A 22,578-nucleotide genomic window follows, 5' to 3' on the forward strand; every position below is an offset into this window, starting at 1 on the left:
CTTTTCTTTTCTTTTCTTTTCTTCTTTCCTTCCCTTCCCTTCCCTTCCCTTCCCTTCCCTTCCCTTCCCTTCCCTTCCCTTCCCTTCCCTTCCCTTCCCTTCCCTTCCCTTCCCTTCCCTCCCCTTCCCTCCCTCCCCACCCCTCCCCTCCCCTCCCCTCCCCTCCCCTCCCTCCCCTCCCCTCCCTCCCCTACCTCCCATCCCTCCTCCCTTCCCTTCCCTTCCCTTCCCCTACCCTTCCCCCTTCCCTTCCCTTCCCTTCCCATCCCTTCCCTTCCCATCCCTTCCCTTCCCTCCTACCCACCCTTCCCTTCCCTTCCCTTCCTTCCCTTCCCTTCCCATCCCTTCCTTCCCTTCCCCTTCCCTTCCCTTCCCTTCCCTTCCCTCCTTCCCCTTCCCCTTCCTCCCCTTCCCCTCCCCTCCCCTCCCCTCCCCTCCCCTCCCCTCCCACCCCCTCCCCTCCCCTCCCCTCCCTCCCTCCCCTCCCCACCCCTCCCTCCCTCCCCACCCCTCCCTCCCCTCCCTCCCCTCCTCCTCCCTCCCTTCCCCTCCCCTCCCTTCCCTTCCTTCCCTTCCCTTCCCTTCCCTTCCCTCCTCCCTTCCCTTCCCTTCCCTTCCTTCCCTTCCCTTCCCTTCCCTTCCCTTCCCTTCCCTTCCCTTCCTCCTTCCCTTCCCTTCCCTTCCCTTCCTTCCCTTCCCTTCCCTTCCCTTCCCTTCCCTTCCCTTCCTTCCCTTCCCTTCCCTTCCCTTCCTTCCCTTCCCTTCCCTTCCCTTCCCTTCCCTTCCCTTCCCTTCCCTTCCCTTCCCTTCCTTCCCTTCCCTTCCCTTCCCTCCCTTCCCTTCCTCCTTCCCTTCCCTTCCCTTCCCTTCCCTTCCCTTCCCTTCCCTTCCCTTCCCTTCCCTTCCCTTCCCCTCCCCTTCCCTTCCCTCCCCTCCCCTCCCCTCCCCTCCCCTCCCCTCCCCTCCCCTCCCCTCCCCTTCATTCCCCTTCCCCTTCCCCTTCCCCTTCCCCTTCCCCTTCCCCTTCCCCTTCCCCTTCCCCTTCCCCTTCCCCTTCCCCTTCCCCTTCCCCTTCCCCTTCCCCTTCCCCTTCCCCTTCCCCTTCCCCTTCCCCTTCCCCTTCCCTTTTCATTTATAACTATATCAGACTATGAATAGTATATTTTCAGATTCAAATAGTATATTTTCATATTCAAAATTCCTATTTTGAATTTAATTATAGAGTAGTTAAATTAGTCAAGCATTCATTCTGAAGTCAGCAATAGAATTCATACACAAAATCATGTCCAAATCTCTGGTAGCCACCCTATTCTCCCATTGCATATATAAGTATAAAAGACCATAAATGAGCATGTAAGGTTTATGTCTCATTCTAAATTTTGTGTCTAAGTTGCTGGGATAATCTGTTTTAGAAGAGAGATATTTGGCTTCTCACGCATATTCATCTAGTGCCATATGAAATTTTCTGAGCATTCAGGACATCCATGAGACTGGAAAATCTGGCACACAGGTTACAGGAGAGCTTCACCTCTGGAGCAGCAGCCAGAGGTCAGATATGATAATCAATGGCAATTAATCAAGGGCGAAAATTAAGTAAAGTTAAAGCCCTCATTATAAGGACAAATTACCAGACTGCAAAATCTTCTCTCACAAGGTAGATGTCATACCTCACAACCAAAGCAAGGAAGAGAGTTTGGGACATTTAGTAGCATGGGGATTTTGATAGATGAATCATTATTGAGAAAATGAGACTGAATCAGGTTAGAAAAACTTGAAAACTACAAAAGCTGTTTGGACAGATGGTCACATAAGATTTACTGGAAGTATCTGAGCTTTCTTTACATATTTTTAGAACACCTCTCTAAGGAACATTTGTAAACAAATAATCAGTCTCAGTATCATACATGAGTGAAAAAAGCATGCAAACAACATCAACAGTTAACTGGATTTACTAAAGTAATGAGGAAAAAAACAACGACAGATATTTGTTATTTTTGTAAACTCAACATTTTCTCAGTATATATATTTTCTAACCTGTGATGAAATTTTATTAGGAATTAGTGATAAACAAACAAACAAAAAAAAAAAAAAAAACAAAAAAAAGCAAACAACAACAACAAAAAAAACCACAGTAGGACTACTGTGGCTAAATATATCTGAATCCTGTAGAAACTTTAAATACAATTTTAAGTACCTCTAAACTTAAAATATTTTGACCTTCAAATATGAAATAAATTTAGAATGTATAATACTTTTCTTTTGTAAAATGTTAATGAGACTGATATTAATGCTCATTGGTAGTATTAACTGTGAAATTCTTAATGAATGAGTCTACTGAGCCTATATTCCAGGCTATAATGAGTCTATATGAGCCTGTATTCCAGGCTGGATGTGGCTCTGGGCAGCCTGCTCTAGTGGTTGGCAACCCTGCCCAGAGAAGGGGGGTGGAAGCTAGATGGTCCTTTTCAACCCAGGCCATTCTATGATTCTATGATTCTAATGTTAAAAAAAAATAATAATGAAATGAACTGCACATTCTCAACAATTTTGTTCATAATTTTGAAGGGGAACTACCTATGCTCGTTGGCTTAAAACTAGCACAGTTACACCCATCTGTGCTATAGGCAGATCTTCAGTTTACTCTTTAGATGTTTTTGGGCAACAGGGACAAAATCACAGAATGACTGAGGTTGAAATGAACCTCTGGATGTCATCTGGCCCAAGTGCCTTGGTCAAGCAGGGACACTTAGACAGTTGCCCAGGACAATGTCCACGTGGTTTTTGAAGATCTCCAAGGAGAGAGATTCTCTGGATAACCTGTGCAAGTGTTTCATCACCTATACAGTAAAAAAGTGCTTTTTGATGTTTAGGCAGAACCTCTTGTATTCCTGTTTGTGCCCATTGCCTCTTGTCCTGTCACTGCACACCACTGAACAGAGCATGGCTACATCTTCTTTTCATCCTCTCTTCAGGTATTAACATATATTGTAAATAGTGCCACACACTCAGGAAAATAAATTCAAACTAACTAAAATTGGAAATCTAAAATGAATTATGTAAACCAGATTAAGCGCATATCAAAAGAAATTCAATTTATCTAAATTTATTAAGTGACTTAATTAAGCTACAAAATGACTCAGGGTGCTTTAATTAATTTACTTTGAACGTTAATTCAAGCTTTTTGTTTGTTTGTTTGTTTGTTTTTTCCTGAAAGATCCCAGGTGCACAAGTCTTTCAATTTTAAGAAAACTGACATTTAGTACAGAATACTTCCGAAGTCTCAGGTACCCTATATCTGTGTGCATAAATCTACAGAGATACATATTTATAGACAGACATGAAGTATAAATATTTGTTTACAATTACCATTAAATTTTAAATACAAGGTAACAGAGTACTGAACTGAAAAACAAATCACTCATAGTAAACAGACACGCAGTTCAGACAGTGACTAGTTAGCAATTTCCTGCCATGAACATTTATTTGCATTATTTCTACAGCACAGCAAGATAATTACAGCTTGTCCTTCCAAACAATATAACATTTCACTTGTATTTTGTGTCTCTCAATAGATGGAAAGAAATACTTCAGAGTACACCATAACACTGATTATTTATTATTTATTATTTTTTTTTTCATAGGAAGCAGGGTTGAGCAATTCCGTATACAAGAATAACATTGATTCTGTGTATTAGTAAATCAGAAGGTAGATTCTACAACCTTATATTAAAACCTCTACATTTCCATTGGAAAATTTCCATTTCCATCTCTACACATTTCCATTTTCCATCTATTTTATTTAATCTCATGACTTTTATTTATTTATTTTGTTAGTTAGTTTTCCCTTCTACTTTTAACATAACAGATAGACTGTTTCTCCTAATCTACCCCCAGTCTTCCAGTATTCTGAAAAATTAAGACTTATTAACACGTTCACTGTTATTTCAAAATTATTCCAATGTTCTGCATAAGAAACAAATTTTGAATTATGCACTGTAATAGTATTTTTCACTAAGAAATCTGAAATTGATACCAATGGGGCCAGGGCTATTTTGAATGTTTCTATCTGCTGTATATATTAAAATCTTTGCTGTTCCTTAGCACGCTACCACCAAGTACAGTGGGAGCAATACTATTTAGCTTGCTTTCATTAGCTAGCACTAAATATGTCTCTGTTAACACTGCTTAAGTGAAACATGCCATTGCCATTAAACATATTTGTACTTTTCCTGTAAATATGCTGAAGAGAAAATTGCCTTACACCAGTAATACATAGCTTCTGAAAGAAGGTCCCAAATCGAAGTAAGATTTTTTCTATTGAATTAAATTCTTCTTCCATGTCATATTCAATTAATTTAAAGTAAACGTTGCTTCGAGGTTGAAATGTATTTTATTTGCATATAATTAAATGCATTGGTATTTTATTTTTATTAAAATTTCCTTGCAATGTGTTTTAGATTTAGCACTTTCTCCTTTTAAATAACTTGCCCATCTTATATTCACTTTTAAACACAATATGAAGGGTATTTTCTTCAGACACGCATAGCTTGTTCCAAGCTTTATTTTACTCCAGACATGTAAGTTAAGTTTATCAGATGGAAACCCTAGGTTTTAATCTGTTTCACTAACAAAAGTATTGACCCTGCAGTGTTAGCTTAAACACTGTTGTGTTTTTAGCAATTAGTCATTAACAGTACAGAAGTTTTAACATATACAAGGAAGGACCAGAGGAAGGCAACAAAGCTGGTGGAAGGGAAGGTGTTTTCTAGTTTGGAGAAGAGGAGTCTGAGAGGCAACCTCACTGCTCTCTGCAGCTTCCTGAGGAGTGGAAGCAGAGAGGGAGGTGGTTACTTCTCCCTAGTAACCAATGACATGATGTGAGGGAACATCACAAAGCTGTGCTAGGGGTGTTCAGATTGTACATTAAGAAAAATTTCTGTATGTGAGGGTGGTCAAACACTGGAACAGGCTTCCTAGAAAGGTGGTTGATGCCCCATGCCTATCAGAGGCATTAGCATAATGCCCTCAGTAGTGTGCTTTAACTTTTGGTTATCCTTGAATTGGTCAGGTGATTGGAATATATGACCTTCAAAAGTCCCTTCTGGCTGAACTATTCTATTCTATTCTATTCTATTCTATTCTATTCTATTCTATTCTATTCTATTCTATTCTATTCTATTCTATTCTATTCTATTCTATTCTATTCTATTCTATTCTATTCTATTCTATTCTATTCTATTCTATTCTATTCTATTCTATTCTATTCTATTCTATTCTATTCTATTCTATTCTATTCTATTCTATTCTATTCTATTCTATTCTATTCTAATTACATTTGAAAGTTGTGCTACTACAGTTCTGTTGAGAAAAAGAGATGTGGAGAGATCACAGAGAGACAAGATCCCCCAGAACATTACTGTCAGTGTTCTGTGAAAATTCAGCCCACTAACACACCTGCTATTACAAAGGGTCAAGCAGTGGCAGACAGAGGATTTTTTAATTTATTTTATTATTTATTTTATTTATTTTATTTTATTTTATTTTATTTTATTTTATTTTATTTTATTTTATTTTATTTTATTTTATTTATTTTAAGAACAATTATGTATGACCATGGTGGCTAAAGCTTTTAAAAGAAATAGCACTCAATTCAGTTGCCCAGCCATATGTGTCTAAAGATATCTGAGATTTCCTGTCATATCTCTGATTTCCAAGTGCTAGCCTACAGGGATGTGGCTTTTCTATAAGTCTCGTGTCATATTTCCCAGACTTTCACAAGTGGTTTGGATATTCCAGGGGTATTTATGTAGATAACATGGTCAAGAAAAGCTTATGGAAAAGTGGCTCCATTAGGTATATTGACTGTGTTCAGAATTTTGGCTGAAATCCACAATCTGGGCACCTCAGATGTTCCTATAAATTGGGCATCTAACCTAAGTGGAATGACTAAAGCCTCTTAATACGAGGACTTACAAAATCAATCACAGGTTCTTCTGACTCAGAGTTACCATATTAGATGACTATCATTCTTCACTGGTTAAGTAGAGAAGTGGTAGAAGCTAGGCACCTGTGTCATCTTAGGAGCCAGTCTGTCTAGTCTTTTTCTGAAGATGGGCATCTGATGAGTTAGAGCTGTCTTCTCTTCACTAAAATGTGGCAGATATGATGCCAAACAGCCTTTTGCTATTACAGTAGTGGAAGTATTTTCCCAGGGAGGTCTCAGTTCTAGACTGAATAATATTTCTTAGGTAAGATCGTTTTGTACACAAAGCATTTAAACTCTATCCAGAATATTGTATTAATTAGTGACATGTAAAACATCTTTGTTCTCACCCTGTCAACTACAAATCAGACCACTATACAAAAACTTTAATTGTCCGTATCCTTGACTATATTACTCATCCTTTTGAAACTCCCCATTCCCCATCTCTTTCCATGCTTAAATCAAGGTGCTTAGCGCCTTCAATATTTTGTGGTACCCTCTGTATCTTCTCTTATTCATTATTATTACCTTGACTCCAATCTCCAGAAGATCATTCTCAATTGCTGACCATTATCTTTTTTAAAACATTCTCTCACATTTGAGACACTCCCCAAATACTTCAAAAAATATCTCTGATCTTCTATGAAAAGTCTTGACAACAAGTAGGATGCTAGTTTGATGATATCACATGCTGACTTAATATGGTCTCTTGAATTAACCTGTCTATGTGGAATCAAGTAGTTCCAACACTCATCTTGCATGTGTGAACTTGTAAGACAATGAAGTGTTCTTTAGTTCTATCTTTGTACTTTATCTAGTCCAATCTGGACTAAAATGATAAAGGAAAATTAATACTAAAGAAAGCCAAGTACAGATTTTATATATATGTGTGAACCTCATGAAGTTCAACAAAGTGCAGGGTCCTGCACCTAGGGAGGAATAACCCCAAGCACCAGTGCAGGCTGGGGGCTGACCTGATGGAGAGCAGCTCTGCAGAGAAGGACCTGGGAGTCCTGGTGGACAGCAGGCTGACCATGAGTCAGCAGTGTGCCCTTGTGGCCAAGAAGGCCAACGGTATCCTGGGGTGCATTTGGTAGAGTGTTGCCAGCAGCAACACTCAACCATTCTGTGATTCTGTTTGTGTCTGATTGCTGTCAAAAAGTTGTGGTTTTAGACAGGTTTTCCAAAATAAATGATATTTCTCATCAAAAGCTTGTTATCAGATGTTTTACCAAAATGCTTCAGAGTAAGAAAGGCAAAAAAACAAGAGTGCATTTAACTGTCTATTTAATTTGAAAATATTTTGAACTGTGGACATTACAAGTTCTGAAACTTCACAGCTGAAAATCATATTCAGTTGTTTGCCTGGGAAAAGGACAAAAAACATAGTATCTAGTCTAGTGTAATGAGCCATCAGAAAGCCAATATTCCTCTTAATTCTCTTAACTCAGTGAAGTAAAATCTCAGCAAAATTCATAAATTTTGTTCATTTTATGCATGGGGGCAATTTTCTTACGAGAAGCAGTATTCTGTTATAGCTTCAGTTAAAGTGGAAGGTGTTTCTAAGTTTCCCAGTTACATTTTCTTTTATTCCCCTAAAGTTTCCCCAAATAAAATTATAAAAAATACTGAAAGAAACTTGTTGATTATATGTTCATGCTTAAAAGTTTTGAAGGCACTAAGCAAGCCACCAGGAGTAATATTTTTCTGTAATCCAGACATCCAAGGGGAAAATAAACATTTTAACATCTCTTCCCACATTTTCAATTGTAAACCATTGCATCCTCTTTATTTTTTTATTTTTCTTTTTGTTGAATGATAATTTGTGTGTGTGTGTGTGTGTATGTGCACATTTTGTGTGTGCGCATTTTGTGTGTGTGTGCTTTTTGTGTGTGTGTGTATTTTGGTTTGGTTCTTTATTTTAATTTTTTTCTACTTCACAATTTCTCCAGAATCTCAACTTCTTTTTTTTCTTCAGCTTTCAATACATAGAAACTCCAAGTTGTTAGAATCCAGAAGTCAATTTTCATAATCCTTTTATTCACTGCACATAAAAAGACTGTCATGGCATTTTTGTATTTATTCATGATGTTATTTATCTGTGAAAACCTCAAACAGTGCTTAAGAGAGTTAGTTTGAAAATGATATCAATTTATACCATGCAACATCATAATGAGTATGAATGAGATAAAATGGTAAAGAATAAAAACATCTTGTTGACTTTTGTTTTCTGTTTTCTTTTTTCTTTTTTTTTTCTTTAATTTCAACTCATCCTTTTGAACTAGAAAATATGAAGAAAACAGCAGACAGTCTTGCTTTTACAGAACTTATGACATGCATAGTTAAAATTTTATACTGACAATAAAAAAGACTATGCAATGCATTGTGTAACTTAGGAACATTCTACGAGCAGTTTGAACACAAAAAATTCGTACATCATTTATGTTTTGATTACACCCTAAGTGCTGACAAGGTACTGTATCTATGAATAATGCAAAGAACCAGAAAGAACAAGCTTTTTATATTCCATTCTGAGCCTTTGTTTTTCAGACAAAATGATTTAACAATGTAAAACACATGTCATTGATGGAATATGATTAGAATTACATTGTGTTCTTGACAGTTAACGATTATTCCTCTGTGCATTAGTGATGCAGTCAGGGCAGCTGTAAAACCTAGAGTGTCAGGTATCTCCAAAAATATAAGATCTCAGTAATTTCAGTAACACCTAGTGCTTCTAATTATATCAGATGAATGTTTTGTCATAAATGCAAAACAATACAAGAGAAACAAACAAACAAACAAAACATGGGAAAATTAAAATATAATAGCCATTTCCATTATCAATTAAATAAGCATTGAGAAAAAAAATGCAATCACATTATATACTCAGAGGAAATACAGTACTGTATATTCAATTAATTCAAAAAGAAAGGAAACAAACAAATAAGCAAAAAACCTTAAGTACACATGTACCCTCATCCTGAGCAGTGAAGCTTAAAACTCTGAAAGTTTGTTTTATTTTTAATTGAAATGCATTGCATGATTAATCTTGATTTATGAAGAATCTAATGTCTATGTTCTTTTCATTTCCCTTTGCTGAAAATATCTTTAATGATCTTTTAAATCAATATTAAACAAACAAACAAACAAAAAACCAACATTGCTACGGTTACAATAAGGTCCCACAGAGCCTACCACCAACTGAAGCAAAAATTTCAAACTGACGAATGTTTAATTTTGGATTGCACTAAGCAATTAATCACCTTCAACAAACAACATTTATATTATAAAGATAATTTTTTTCAAGTGATTTAAATAGATACAATCATTTTTATATACACAAATGAGAATTTTTCTCATTAAGATTTAAAAAGAACATTGTTTAATTTAGTCACTCTAACTTTAAGGATTCTTCTGTTGTAGGATATACTTTAAGAACTTCTATTTCCACTTAATTAGGATAGAAGTCTATCAGCAATAGTCTATCATATGAGCAGAACCAAGATGCACTATATTGTTGCTCATAACTAGAAGAATTTCATTTAAAAATATATACAACTCAGTAAGTCAAAAACTGAATCAATATGCGTCTTGTGTGGGATGGAAAGTTTCTATAAAAGTAATGAACTGTACAAGTAAATTAAGATTTAGATAAGCATGTTAGTGTGCCACTCAACTGAAAAGAAAAAGGTAACTTCTTTAAATCAATTTTTAAATCAATATTAAGATGAGATTTACTCTGCCCTGCAAGTGTCTGTCGTTAAGGGAATTCTGGACCACTTATTCATCTATAGGTGTCTGCACTCTAGATATCTAAAATAAGGTAGGCTTCTGGTGACTTCCTACCAAAGATGGTTTCATTCTTTCAGTATTCTTAAGATAAACGAAACAGTACTGTTAAGTTGTGATGTTGTCCCCCTCTATTCTGCCCTTGTGAGGCCCCACTTGGAGTACCGTGTCCAGGTCCGGGGTCCGCAGCACAAGAAGAATGTTGATCATTTAGAAGAGAGGAAGGCCATGAAGTTGATCAGAGGGCTGGAGCACCTTACCTATGAAGAAAGGCTGAGAGACCTCCAGCTGTTCAGTCTGAAAAAGAGAAGGCTCCGGGGACACCTCCCAGTGGCCTTTCAATACTTAAAGAGGGCTTATAAAAAAGATGGAGAACAACTTTTCACTCAGGCAGATAATGATAGGACAAAGGTGAATGGTTTAAGACTAAAAGAAAGGAGATTTGTATTATGAGGAAATTCTTCACTGAGAGGGTGGTGAGGCACTGGAACAGATTGCCCAGAGCAGCTGTGGATGCTGTGGATGCCCCATCGCCAGAGAGATGAACACCTTGAACACCTGTTCAAGACCAGGTTGGATGAGGCACTGGGCAACCTGATCTAGGCATAGAATACTTTGGAGCCAAGGTCTGAGGAAATCAGAAGGGCGGACAGCACCACCAGCAGTGGCTCCAATGAAAAATGTATACTATAAGAATTACATGGAATATATGTATAATATATATGTATCTGCATTGGTGCGGCCTCACCTCGAGTACTGTGTGCAGTTCTGGGCACCACAGTACAAAAGGGACATTAAACTGTTGGAGAGTGTCCAGAGGAGGGCAATGAAGATGGTGAAGGGACTAGAGGGTAAGACGTATAAGGAGTGGCTGAGGTCACTTGGCCTGTTCAGCCTGGAGAAGAGGAGGCTGAGAGAAGACCTCATCGCAGTCTACCACTTCCTCACGAGGGGGAGTGGAGAGGCAGGCGCTGACCTATTCTCCGTAATCACCAGTGATAGGACCCACGGGAATGGTGTAATGCTGAGGCAGGGGAGGTTTAGACTGGACATCAAGAAGAGGTTCTTCACTGAGAGGGTGGTCACACACTGGAACAGGCTCCCCAGTGAAGTAGTCACTGCACCAAGCCTGTCTGAATTTAAGAAGCAATTGGACTGTGCACTTAGTCACATGGTCTAAACTTTTGGGTAGACCTGTGCGGTGCCAGGAGTTGGACTTGATGATCCTTATGGGTCCCTTCCAACTCAGGATATTCTATGATTCTATGATTCTATGATATGTTATTTATAATTGTGAATGGTAGACAGAACTCTTCTTGATCAAATTCACTTAGAGTCTTAGAATTTTTTCTTCTCTGTAACCTCCCAACTCTTTCTGCAAGGAGAACCATCTAGCTTGGAAAAAGGTTTAAATAGATTTTGATCTTCCAGATAAAGCAGGGAGGTAAATGCTTAATCTTATTTTATGCCTTTTACTGACTTTGAGATATATTGTAGTGGTAACTCTTTTATAAATATATTTTCAGCCATTGCTCTTTTTTTTTATTATTTATTTTTTTCCTGTGTCAAACAGGACATTAGATTTCATCAGGAAATTTTTGAGAATATGCTACAGGATTGAATGGAGCCAACTAAAAAGTATCTCTGGAGTCTCAGTAAAATTTGTTTTCAGGCATGAAGGCTTTTTCTAATCTTTAGCAGTCATTAGAGATTAAAATAATTAAACAAAGAAACAAACAACAAAAATAAAAAACACCCTACAACATGAAGGGAAAAAATGACAAAGAAGCTAGTTTTGCTTTTATTCCAAAAAGGTAATTTCTCTGACTAAAGGGAAGCTTTGGTACATGTAGAATACATGTTCATGTTTTAAACAGATGTATAGTTTTATCTCATGGGTAATGTTCTTAAAGGTTATTCCAAATAGTTCTGCAATATCCCTTTTTTTCGTATTTAGTTTAGTCAAAGTTATTCACTAGAATTACAGATCTCCGGTCAGGAAGGCTTTTCTTGATCTACAGTCATAACAATGTATTCCAGTTGAAAAGGTTTGGAAAGCTGTCCTCAAGACTCCGCAAGGCTTAAATTAACATCAGACTATTTTCAGATATCAGTCTAAATATGGCCACTAGACTACTAATGGCCATTAGACTACTAAATCTCCAACAAGAACTGAATTTAATTTTGATGCAGTTCATCTTGTATGTAAATTTTTTCACTCAGAATATACAGAGTCACTAGAAAAGATAAATATATTTGAATAATGGAAATGCAAATATAAGATCTTAAAAATGTTTTGATTTCATAGGTCTTCAGACATCAATCTGAAGTTTACTTTACAGTCAAAGTTAAATGAATGTAAATACTGTGGGAAAACTACTAACCTACTATTGCCCATTCCTGTCCTTATTGTGTTCTGAAGTTCATAAAATCTTAATGGATGTATTTAGGCCTAGATATTACAAAATGTCATGCAAGTTTAATACATCAAATTAGGATAACTTTCTTAAGGATAATCACTGTAGATAGTTCTTCTGTACAAGCCTCTTTAAATCATGAATGGCCATCCCAGACTGTGCTGGTCAGTGGACCACCATCTAGTTTGAAGCCAGTATCTAGCAGCTTACCCCACGGATCAATAGTGAGCACAATCCTCTTCAACATATTCGTTAATGATCTGGTTTATGGGGTAGAATGTACCCTCAGCAAGTGTACTGATGACACAAAACTGGGGGTAATGGCTGATAGACCAGAGGATTGTGCTGCCATCCAGAGTGACCTCAAAAGGATGGAGAAATGGGCTGACAAGATTTTCAGGAAGTTCAGTAAAGGGAATTGTGAAGTCCTGCACGTGGGAAGGAACAATCCAGTACATGCTGGGCCTATCCAGCTGGAAAACAGTTTGACAAAAAAGGACTTGGTGGTCCTGGTGAACACCAAGTCAAACATGAGATAGCAATGTCTCTGGCTGTAAAGAAGGCTAAAGGCACGTTGAGCTGCATTAGGCAAAGTATTGTCAGCTGCTCGAGTGAGGTGGTCCTTCCTCTCTACTCAGCACTGGTGAGGCCATACCTGGAATACTGTGTCCAGTTCTGGACCATGCAGGACAAGCGAGACCTAGATATACTGGAAAATTGTCCAACAGAAGGCTACCAACATGATCAAAGGACTGGAGCCCCTCTTCTGTGATGAAAGATTGAGAGAGTTGGGACTGTTCAGCTTATAAGAGAGAAGGCTCAATGGGATCTTATCAGAGTACATAAATACCCAAAGAGAGGATGCAAAGAGAATGAAGACAGCCTTTTTTCCGTGGTGTCCAGTGCCAGGACAAGAAGCAATGTGCACAGCCTGGAACACAAGAGGTTCTGTCTAAACATCAGGAAGCACTTTACTGTGCAGGTGACTGAGTACTGAAAAAGTTTGCCCAGAGAGGTTGTGGAGTCTCCCTCCTTGGAGATCTTCAAAGACCATCTGGACTGAGTGCTGGGCAACTCTGTCTAAATTACCCTGCTTGAAGAGGCAGGTTAGACCAAATGACTTCCAGAGGTCCCTTCCAACCTCAGTCATTCTTTGGATCTGTGATTCTATGATCATGATCAAATATTTTTCTGAAAGATATTGTACAGTTTGAAGGGTAAATATGGTTCTGATGATGCAAAAATTGCTTTATGCAGTATTAACATAGTTAACATGTTTTAGTTAGATTTCATGAAAATATATCTTGGCTCTATAATTGTCATGATTGAAAAGGGGGAAAAGAGGGCTACCCAGACCACTGGTATATTTATAGACAGAGCAAGACTGAAAAAGTGAGTTTCATAGAATCATCGAATCATTTAGATTGGAAAAGACCTTCAAGATCATTAAGTCCAACCACCCACCTAGCACTACAAGTCCACCACTAAACCACGACCCTAAGCAACACAGCCACGTCTCTTAAATACCTTCAGGTATGATGACTCCACCACATCCCTGGGCAGCTTATTCCAATGCCTAACCATTCTTTCCTTGAAGAAATTCTTCCTGAAACTCTATCTAAACATTCCCTGGTACAACTTGAGGCTGCTGCTTCACATCCTATCACTTGTCGCCGAAAAAAAGGGACCCACACCCTCCTCACTGCAACCTCTTTTCACATAATAATAGGGAGCAATGAGGTCTTCCCTTGGCCTCTTTTTCTCAAGATTAAACAGACAGAGTTCCCTGAGCCCCTCCTCATATGTCTTGTTTTCTAGTCCCTTCACTAGCCTTGTTGCTCTTCTCTGGACATGCTTGAGCAACTCAGCAGTCCATCTTGTAGTGAGGGGCCCAAAACTGACCCCAGTACTCAACTGGGTGGTCTCACCAGTGCCAAGTACAGATGGACAATCACTTTGCTAATCCCTCTGTCCACACTATTTCTGATACAAACCAGAATGCCATTGACCTTCTTGGCCACCAGGGCACACTGCTGGCTCATGTTCAGGTGGCTGTTGACCGTCACCCCCAGGTCCTTCTCTGCTGGGGAACCTTCTGGCCACTTCCTCAAGCCTATACCACTGCATGGGGTTGTTATATGACCCAAGTGCAGCTCCTGTCATTTAGCCCTGTTGAATGTCATGCAATTGGACACAGCCCAGTGATCCGGCTTATCTAGATCCCTCTGCAGAGTCGTCCTACCCTCAAGCAGATCAAGACTCCCACCCAGCTTTCTGTTGTCTGCAAGCCTACTGATGGTGCACTCAGTCTCATCATCAATATAATTGATTAAGATATTTTAAAATAATGGCCCTGATCCTGAGACTAGGGAACACCACTTGTGACCAGATGTTAATTCCATTCACAACAACCCTTTGGGCCTGGCCATCCGATCATTTTTTTACCCAGTGAACAGTGCATCCGTCCAAGCCATGATCAGCCACTTTCTCCGTGAGAAGGCTGTGGGAAACAGTAGAGTAACAAATGCTTTGCTGAAGTCCTCATAGATAACACCTACAGCCTTTCTTTCATCATACTAAGTGTGTTATCTTATCACAGAAGGAGATCTGGTTAGTCAGGCAGGACGTGCCTTTCATAAACCTGTTCTGAATGGGCCTGATCACATGGTTGTCCTGCATGTGCCATGTGATGGCACTCAGGATGAAGGATCCAAGATTCAAGGCACTCAAGTTTGAAGGATCCCATCACACACAGAGAAACAGACGATTTGTTTACTAAGGATTCCTATTTATTACAAATCAACACAGATCACTACTAGCAAGAATACTGTAATTAATAATAAGGCTAACATGTAGATAGATAAAAAGTTATTACAGACATTAACAGGAAACAATTATATATATGTAATAGATATTAAAGACGCAGTACCAATTAACAGTAGTAGCAATTAGAGGTTGTAGAACAGTGATCTGAGGTGGGAAGACTCAGTAATATAGCAACAGTTACTGTTTGGACATAATTGTAGTTTCAACAAACTTATCAATAATACTATGGTAGTGATATATAAATCACTCAATACTTCTGGATCACAAACTTATCAATAACATAACAGCAAATAGACTTACGATAGGATATGCTTATCACTGCTGAATTTTAGATTATGTGCATATATACATATTCATAAGATTAATGGTACTGAATGCAGAATTATGCAAGGGAAAGAGGGGACATCTAAAAATTGATCTCTGGGAGACCGACCACCACAAGGGGCCAAAATTAATTTCTGAAGAGGTTGACCACAGGCAAGAATGGGTCCAGAAGAGGAACCAAAGTAATGGAAATCTCAAATGAAATTGATCCATGTCCCATGGTATGGAGCATCAGAGTTTAGGAGTTGACGTTGCAATGTCACAAAGCTAACCTGATGTTCCAGTGAAGCTTCAGCCTGTTTAAGGAGGGAAAAGAAAATGAAACAAAAGAGAGAAAAAAATTTGTGCAACACAGGAAAATTCTGAGAGAGACAAACTCCGTGTTGGGTAAAATTCAGGTCCTTTTTGTATCATTGAGACATAAAAGGATGTAGGATACCATCACTTAGGTAAAAAACGGGTGCTGTTAATTTTCGTTTTCTTCCTGAGAGTGCCAATAGATGATGTTTCTTGCTTTCCTTAATCTTTCTTTAAACTGGAGTTTAGTTTCTCATATCAATTCCCACTTTCTCAGGCAATGAGTTGTTCCTCAGTTTCTTGTTTTGTTTTTAGCAACAGTATCTTCAGGATGCTTCAGTTATTGCATATACTTCAACAACACTTCAAGGATGTCCCTGATTCCCAGGCTAAGCTCCTAGGCGGAAGGCCAAGTTCTCAGGCCCCTGGTTTTCATTCTGAGTTTTCAGGCTGGTAGATATTTTCTCCTGTTTGTGGCTAGCAGTCATTCTATTTTAGAACTTTTCTCACTACAGTCAGGTCACCTCTATAAATTCTCCCATCACTGAGATATCTCACACTGAAATTCTGAAACAGATTGTACCAGTATCATCTTTCTAATCATTTGTATTGTTTCTTTTGAGATGAAATGTTCTGTGATTCTTAACTAACATCTAGGTGTTGCTACAGAAGGGTGAGGGTCTCCTGTAGGTTCTGTGCTATACTCTGCTAGAGTAATGTGGTGTATTGGGTTTACATGGAAAGGTTTTGGTAGGCAGGGGGGCGGGGGGGGGGGTTGCATAGGGGTAGCTTATGCAAGAAGAATCCAGAAGCTGCCCCATGTTAGGTAAGGGTCCCACTGCTGGCCAGAGCCAAGCCAATAAGCAATGTTGTTTGCACCTCTGTGAGAGCATATTTAAGAAAGGGAAAAAAAACTGCTGGGGAACAGCAGCTGGGAGAGAGAGAGGAGTGAGAAACAGCCTTGCAGATGCCAAGGTCAGTGGAGAAGGAGGGGGAGAAGTGCTCCAGGCACCAGAGCAGGAGTTCCCCTACGGCCTGTTGTGAGGACCATGGTGAAGCAGGCTGTCCCCCTGCAGCCCATGGTGTACCACGGTGGAGCAGGTTTCCACACGTCAGCCCATGGAGGAGACCACAGTGGAGCAGGTGGACCTGCACTGATGGAGGCTGCAGCCTATGGAAGACCCCCGCTGGAGCAGATTCCATGCCAGACCTGTAGCCCGTGGAGAGGAGACCACGCAGGACCAGGTGACCTGGAAGGAGCTGTTGCCTGTGGGGGACCCAGGTTGGAGCAGTTTGCTCCGAACGGATGGACCCCATGGTATGGACCCATATCTGGAGCAGTTCTTGAAGAGCTGCTGCCTGTGGGAAGCCCCCGCAGGATCAGTTTGGGAAGGACTACATCCTGTGGGAGGGACATCACGTTGGGGCAGGGGAAGAGAGTGACTGAGAAGGAGCAGTGGAGACAAAGTGCTGTAGACTGACCACAACCCCCATTCCCCTGTTCCCCTGTGCCACTCAGGGGGAGGAGGTGGAAGAGGGTGAATGGGAAGAAGGTGTTTTTGGTTTCTTTCCTTTGTTTCTCAGTTCTCTGGCTTGTTAGTAACAGGCATTAAATCTTACTGTCTCCATACTCTGAGTCTGTTTTGCCCATCACAATAATTGTTGAGCAATCTCCCCCGTCCTTATCTCAACCCTTGAGCCCTTTGCATCATATTTTCTCCCCTTCCCCTTTGAGGAGGGGGAGTGAGAGAGTGGCTGAGGTGGAGCTTGGCTGCCCACCCAAGTAAAACTACCACATGTGGATAGCTTTGACATCTTGTGATGTCTCCAATGGTAGTAAATGTCTGTATTTCAATAACTGGATCAGTCCTAAGTGTAAGTTTTAGCTCAGATTGTGGGCAGTTTAAAATAGATATCTACACAGACATGTTTACATGTAACATTGTTCTGGTGTAACCCTCGTAGGCAACTAAGTACCACAAAACTGTTCTCTCACTCTCCCCACAGTGGGATGAAGGAGAGAATTGGAAAGGTAAAAGTGCAAGAATTCACGGGTTGAGATAAAGACAGTTTGCTAGGTAAAGCAAAAGCATGTGTAAGCAAAGCAAAACAAGGAATTCATTCACTGCTTCCCATCAGCAGGCAGGTGTTCAGTCACTTCCAGGAAAGCAGGGCCCATCATGCACGCAGACTTCTTGGGAAGACAAATGCCATCACTCTGGACATCCTCATCCTTCTTTCCCTCAGCTATTATTGCTGAGTATGACACCATATGGTATGCAATATCCATATGGTCAGCTGTTTGGTTGTGTTCCCTTCCATCTTCTTTTGCTTCCTGAGCCTCCCCACTAGCAGGGCAACATGAGAAGCAGAAAAGGCCCTGAATCTGTAAGAATTGCTCAGCAACAATTAGAACCTTAGTGTATTATCACCACTATTTTCATCAGAATTCCAAAACGCAGCCTCATATGAGCCTCTACAGGGAAAGTTACCTCTATCTCAGCCAAAACCACGACAAACATACAGCTCTAAGCTCCCATCTTGGCATTGAAAAAGAGTTCCTGACCATTCAACCTACTGGAATTTTGAAGAGCTATCCAGTTCACTCTTAAAAGAGACATTTATTTTTAGCCAGATGTCTCCCTTCTCAGCTATATTTCCTGTATTGACAAGATCTCCTGGGTTTTGGCTCCTGTGTAGATACTTGCCTTTAGACACCTACAGATAGGTTTCAAGAGTGTGGTACAGAGTATCACTTCAGCAGTAGGACATGTTTTACCTAATTTTAGCCATGAAAACAAATAGCTACCTTGTCTAGACTGGTGTCCTAGCTCTTTCTATAGTAACAGATATTGCAGTTTTGAAAGGGTAAATTTTCCTGTATATTTTAAGGCAGGAGTAATGACTTCCTGGAATGAATGATTCCCATCATTCATTGCAGAGAAAACATACATTAATAGGTTAGACTACTTAGGCACAATTAAGTTAAACTTCCATAGACACAGGTGAGATGAAGACAGTGTTGTGTGTTTCTCTCTGTGATACTACAGCTTCTTTATCAATGCACTTTTTTTACATCAGATGTGATTTCTATTTGTTTTTCTTCAAGTAAAGGCCAGCTGGTGCTAAGAAAAAAAGTATCAGACTTCTTAATTTTTATTATAAGTACTCACAATTCAAGGTGTTTTTTGTTGTTGTCCTTCCTTCCTTCCTTCCTTCCTTCCTTCCTTCCTTCCTTCCTTCCTTCCTTCCTTCCTTCCTTCCTTCCTCTCTTTCTCTCTCTCTCTCTCTTTCTCTCTTTCCCTCTTTCCTTCTTTCTCTCTTTCTTTCTCTATTTATTTATTTATTTCATTAGGTATTTTCATTACCAGCATCAGTGATCCTATAGTTTAGATTTTGAAAAGGCTTCTGGATTATATTTGAGCTGTTACAAACTCTAACACTGTTACAGGACTGGAACTTTTACAGAAAGACTAAGTTAGATGTTTACATATAATAGCTATTTTGTTCCCCCGTCCATTCTATCACAGATATTACATTTGGAAATAAATGTCATCTTCTGAGATAAAGCCACAATGTTCTTCCTTAATATAGGAACTGTAGGATCTAAGCAATATTGGAATAACACTATAGCAGAGAATGATTACATATCCCACTACTGAAAGACAGTATGATTTGTATAGTGAAAATTGCACCCACTAACATATTGTTACATATAGAATTGCAGGAGAGCAGAATAATTGCATTAAACTTTCAGTAAAGCACATTAACTTATAGCCCCCAACTATGCAGCTCCTTCTGCAGAGTTTCTTCTTCATTTTTGATTCTTCCTAAAAGAGAGTGACTATAAACAATGGCTTCAGTTCAAAAATATTTGTCTTCCATGTATTAATTTGTACTTGTGTAAATCCATGCAACATCTGAGATGCTGAGTTTAGTAAGGGGGGGAAAAAAAAAAAAAAAAAAGTGACCTTAACTATTTTTTCAGGACAAAAGAGGCATTTCAGAAAAGACATTAAACAATGAGGACATCTGAATTCATGCTGCTCGGGTCATAATCTGAACATGGGGTTGTACTAGTGACTCTCTGACCCTTCTCTGTGGAAGAAAATACGTTCTGTGTCAGATCATAATAGCTGGCAGTAGCAAAGAAAGACAAATTCTTGTTTGAAAAGTACCTAAGTTGAATCTTCCACCATTAAAAGATGAGAAAAGGGATCCCATGATGTCATTTTTTTCAGTCATTTTCTTTTACTATAGTAGAACTTTTTGCTTCTGCATGAAGCTTTTATTAGAAAATCCAGTGCTGTATACCATGTCTCATTGCTGTTGAATTTACACATAGTTAACATTTTTTTTAAAATACTGGTAGTAGTTTACCTAAAAGAAAAATTCACAGAATCACAGAATCGTCTAGGTTGGAAGAGACCTCCAAGATCACCTAGTCCAACCTCTGACCTAACATTAATAAGTCCTTCACTAAACCATATCACTAAGCTCAACATTTAAATGTCTTTTAAAGACCCCCAAGGATGGTGACTCAACCACTTCCCTGGGCAGCCCATTCCAATGCCTAACAACCCTTTCAGTAAAGAATTTTTTCCTGATATCCAACCTAAACCTCCCCTGGCGCAACTTTAGCCCATTCCCCCTTGTCCTGTCACCAGGCACGTGGGAGAATAGACCAACCTTAAGATATCTATAAAGAGTGATAAGCTTGCCCCTGAGCCTCCTCTTCTCCAGGGTGAACAACCCCAGCTCCCTCAGCCGCTCCTCGTAAGACTTGTTCTCCAGACCCCTCACCAGCTTCGTTGCCCTTCTCTGGACTCGCTCGAGCACCTCCATGTCCTTCTTGTAGCGAGGGGCCCAAAACTGAACACAGTACTCGAGGTGCGGCCTCACCAGAGCCGAGTACAGGGGGACAATCACTTCACTAGCCCTGCTGGCCACACTACGTCTTATACAAGCCAGGATGCTGTTGGCCTTCTTGGCCACCTGAGCACACTGCTGGCTCTTATTCAGCTGCCTATCAACCAGTACTCCCAGCCTGTAGCTCTGCTTGGGGTTGTTGTGCCCCAGGTGCAGGACCCAGCACTTGGCCTTGTTGAACTTCATACAGTTGACCTCAGCCCATTGGTCCAGCCTATCCAGATCCTCTTGCAGAGCCTTCCTACACTCGAGCAGATTGACACATGCACCTAATTTGGTGTCTGCAAATTTACTGAGGGTGCACTTGATCCCCTCATCCAGGTCATCGATAAAGATATTAAAGAGGACTGGCCCCAGTACTGAGCCCTGGGGGACTCCACTAGTGACCGGCCTCCAACTGGATTTGGCTCCATTCACCACAACTCTTTGGGCCCAGCTATCCAGCCAGTTTCTAACCCAATGAATCATACGCCAGTTGAAGCCAAGAGCAGCCAGTTTCTTGAGGAGAATGCTGTGGGAAACGGTGTCAAAAGCTTTTCTGAAGTCAAGGTAGATCACATCCACAGCCTTCCCCTCATCCACCAAGCGTGTCACTTGGTCATAGAAGGAGATCAGGTTCGTCAAGCAGGACCCACCTTTCATAAACCCATGCTGACTGGGCCTGATCGCCTGGTTGCCCTGTAAGTGCCGCATGATGACCCTCAAGATAATCTGCTCCATGAGCTTCCCTGGCACTGAGGTCAAACTAACAGGCCTATAGTTCCCCGGGTCTACCGTCCGGCCCTTCTTGTAGATGGGCGTCACGTTTGCTAGCCGCCAGTCGACTGGGACCTCCCCTGACAGCCAGGACTGCCGATAAATGATGGAAAGCGGCTTGGCCAGCTCCTCCGCCAGGTCTCTCAGTACCCTCGGGTGGATCCCATCCGGCCCTATTGATTTGCATACATCCAAGTGCAATAGCAGGTCGCCAACCATTTCTTCGTGGATTATGAGGGCCACATTCTGCTCCCCATCCCCTTCCACCAGCTCTGGGTATTGGGTATCCAGAGAACAACAGGTTTTGCTGCTAAAGATTGAGGCAAAGAAGGCATTAAGCACCTCAGCCTTTTCCTCATCCCTTGTAACTAAGTTTCCCCTCGCATCCAGTAAAGGATGGAGATTCGGCAGGACATTTAAATCAGGCGCCACCGCCATTTCGCAGCTACTTGCCGAGGCGATCGGCTCCAGGGCAGACGCGTTCTGCAGCAGAGCGGGGGATCGAGACAGGCAGGGCTTTTTTTTCCAGCATCAAGGCCACTCGAGGGAGCCGCCAGGACCCGGCAGCCCTCGCGAGGGTTGTGAAACCTGGTGGGATGAGTCCTGTGGCTGGTGTGTTGCAATAGATGGTTACAGGCTCTTCAGGAGGGACAGGCAGGGTAGGCGAGGTGGTGGGGTGGCAATGTATGTGAAGAATGGGCTGGACTGTGTGGAACTTCAAGCTGGCGATGGCAAAGTTGAGAACCTCTGGGTAAGGATTAAGGGATGAACAAATAAAGGGGATGTTGTTGTGGGAGTCTATTACAGACCACCTGGCCAGGACGACAATGCTGATGAATTATTCTTTGCAGAATTAAGAAATGCCTCAAGATCGACTCTCCTCAGCCTAATGGGGGATTTCAACTTGCCAGACGTCAACTGGGATCACCACACGGCTGACACGAGCAAGTCCAGAAGGTTCATAAAGCACCTAGATGATAACTTCTTGGTGCAGGTGCTAAGTGAGCCAACTAGGAAAGGCGCCCTCCTAGATCTGTTGCTGGAGAACAGAGAGGGTCTTGTGGGAGACATGGCAATTGGCAGCTGTCTCGGTCATAGTGACCATGAAGTGGTTGAGTTTAGAATTTATAGTGACAGAAGGAAAACCGCCACCAAAACTTCAGCCCTGGATGTGGGGAAAGCAGACTTCAGGCTGCTCAGGGAACTAGTCAGCAAGGTCCCCTGGAAAACCGCTTTTGAAGGCATTGGTGTCCA

Source organism: Anser brachyrhynchus (genome assembly GCF_964034855.1).
Source record: "Anser brachyrhynchus genome assembly, chromosome: 1".
In the NCBI taxonomy this organism is placed as follows: Eukaryota; Metazoa; Chordata; class Aves; order Anseriformes; family Anatidae; genus Anser; species Anser brachyrhynchus.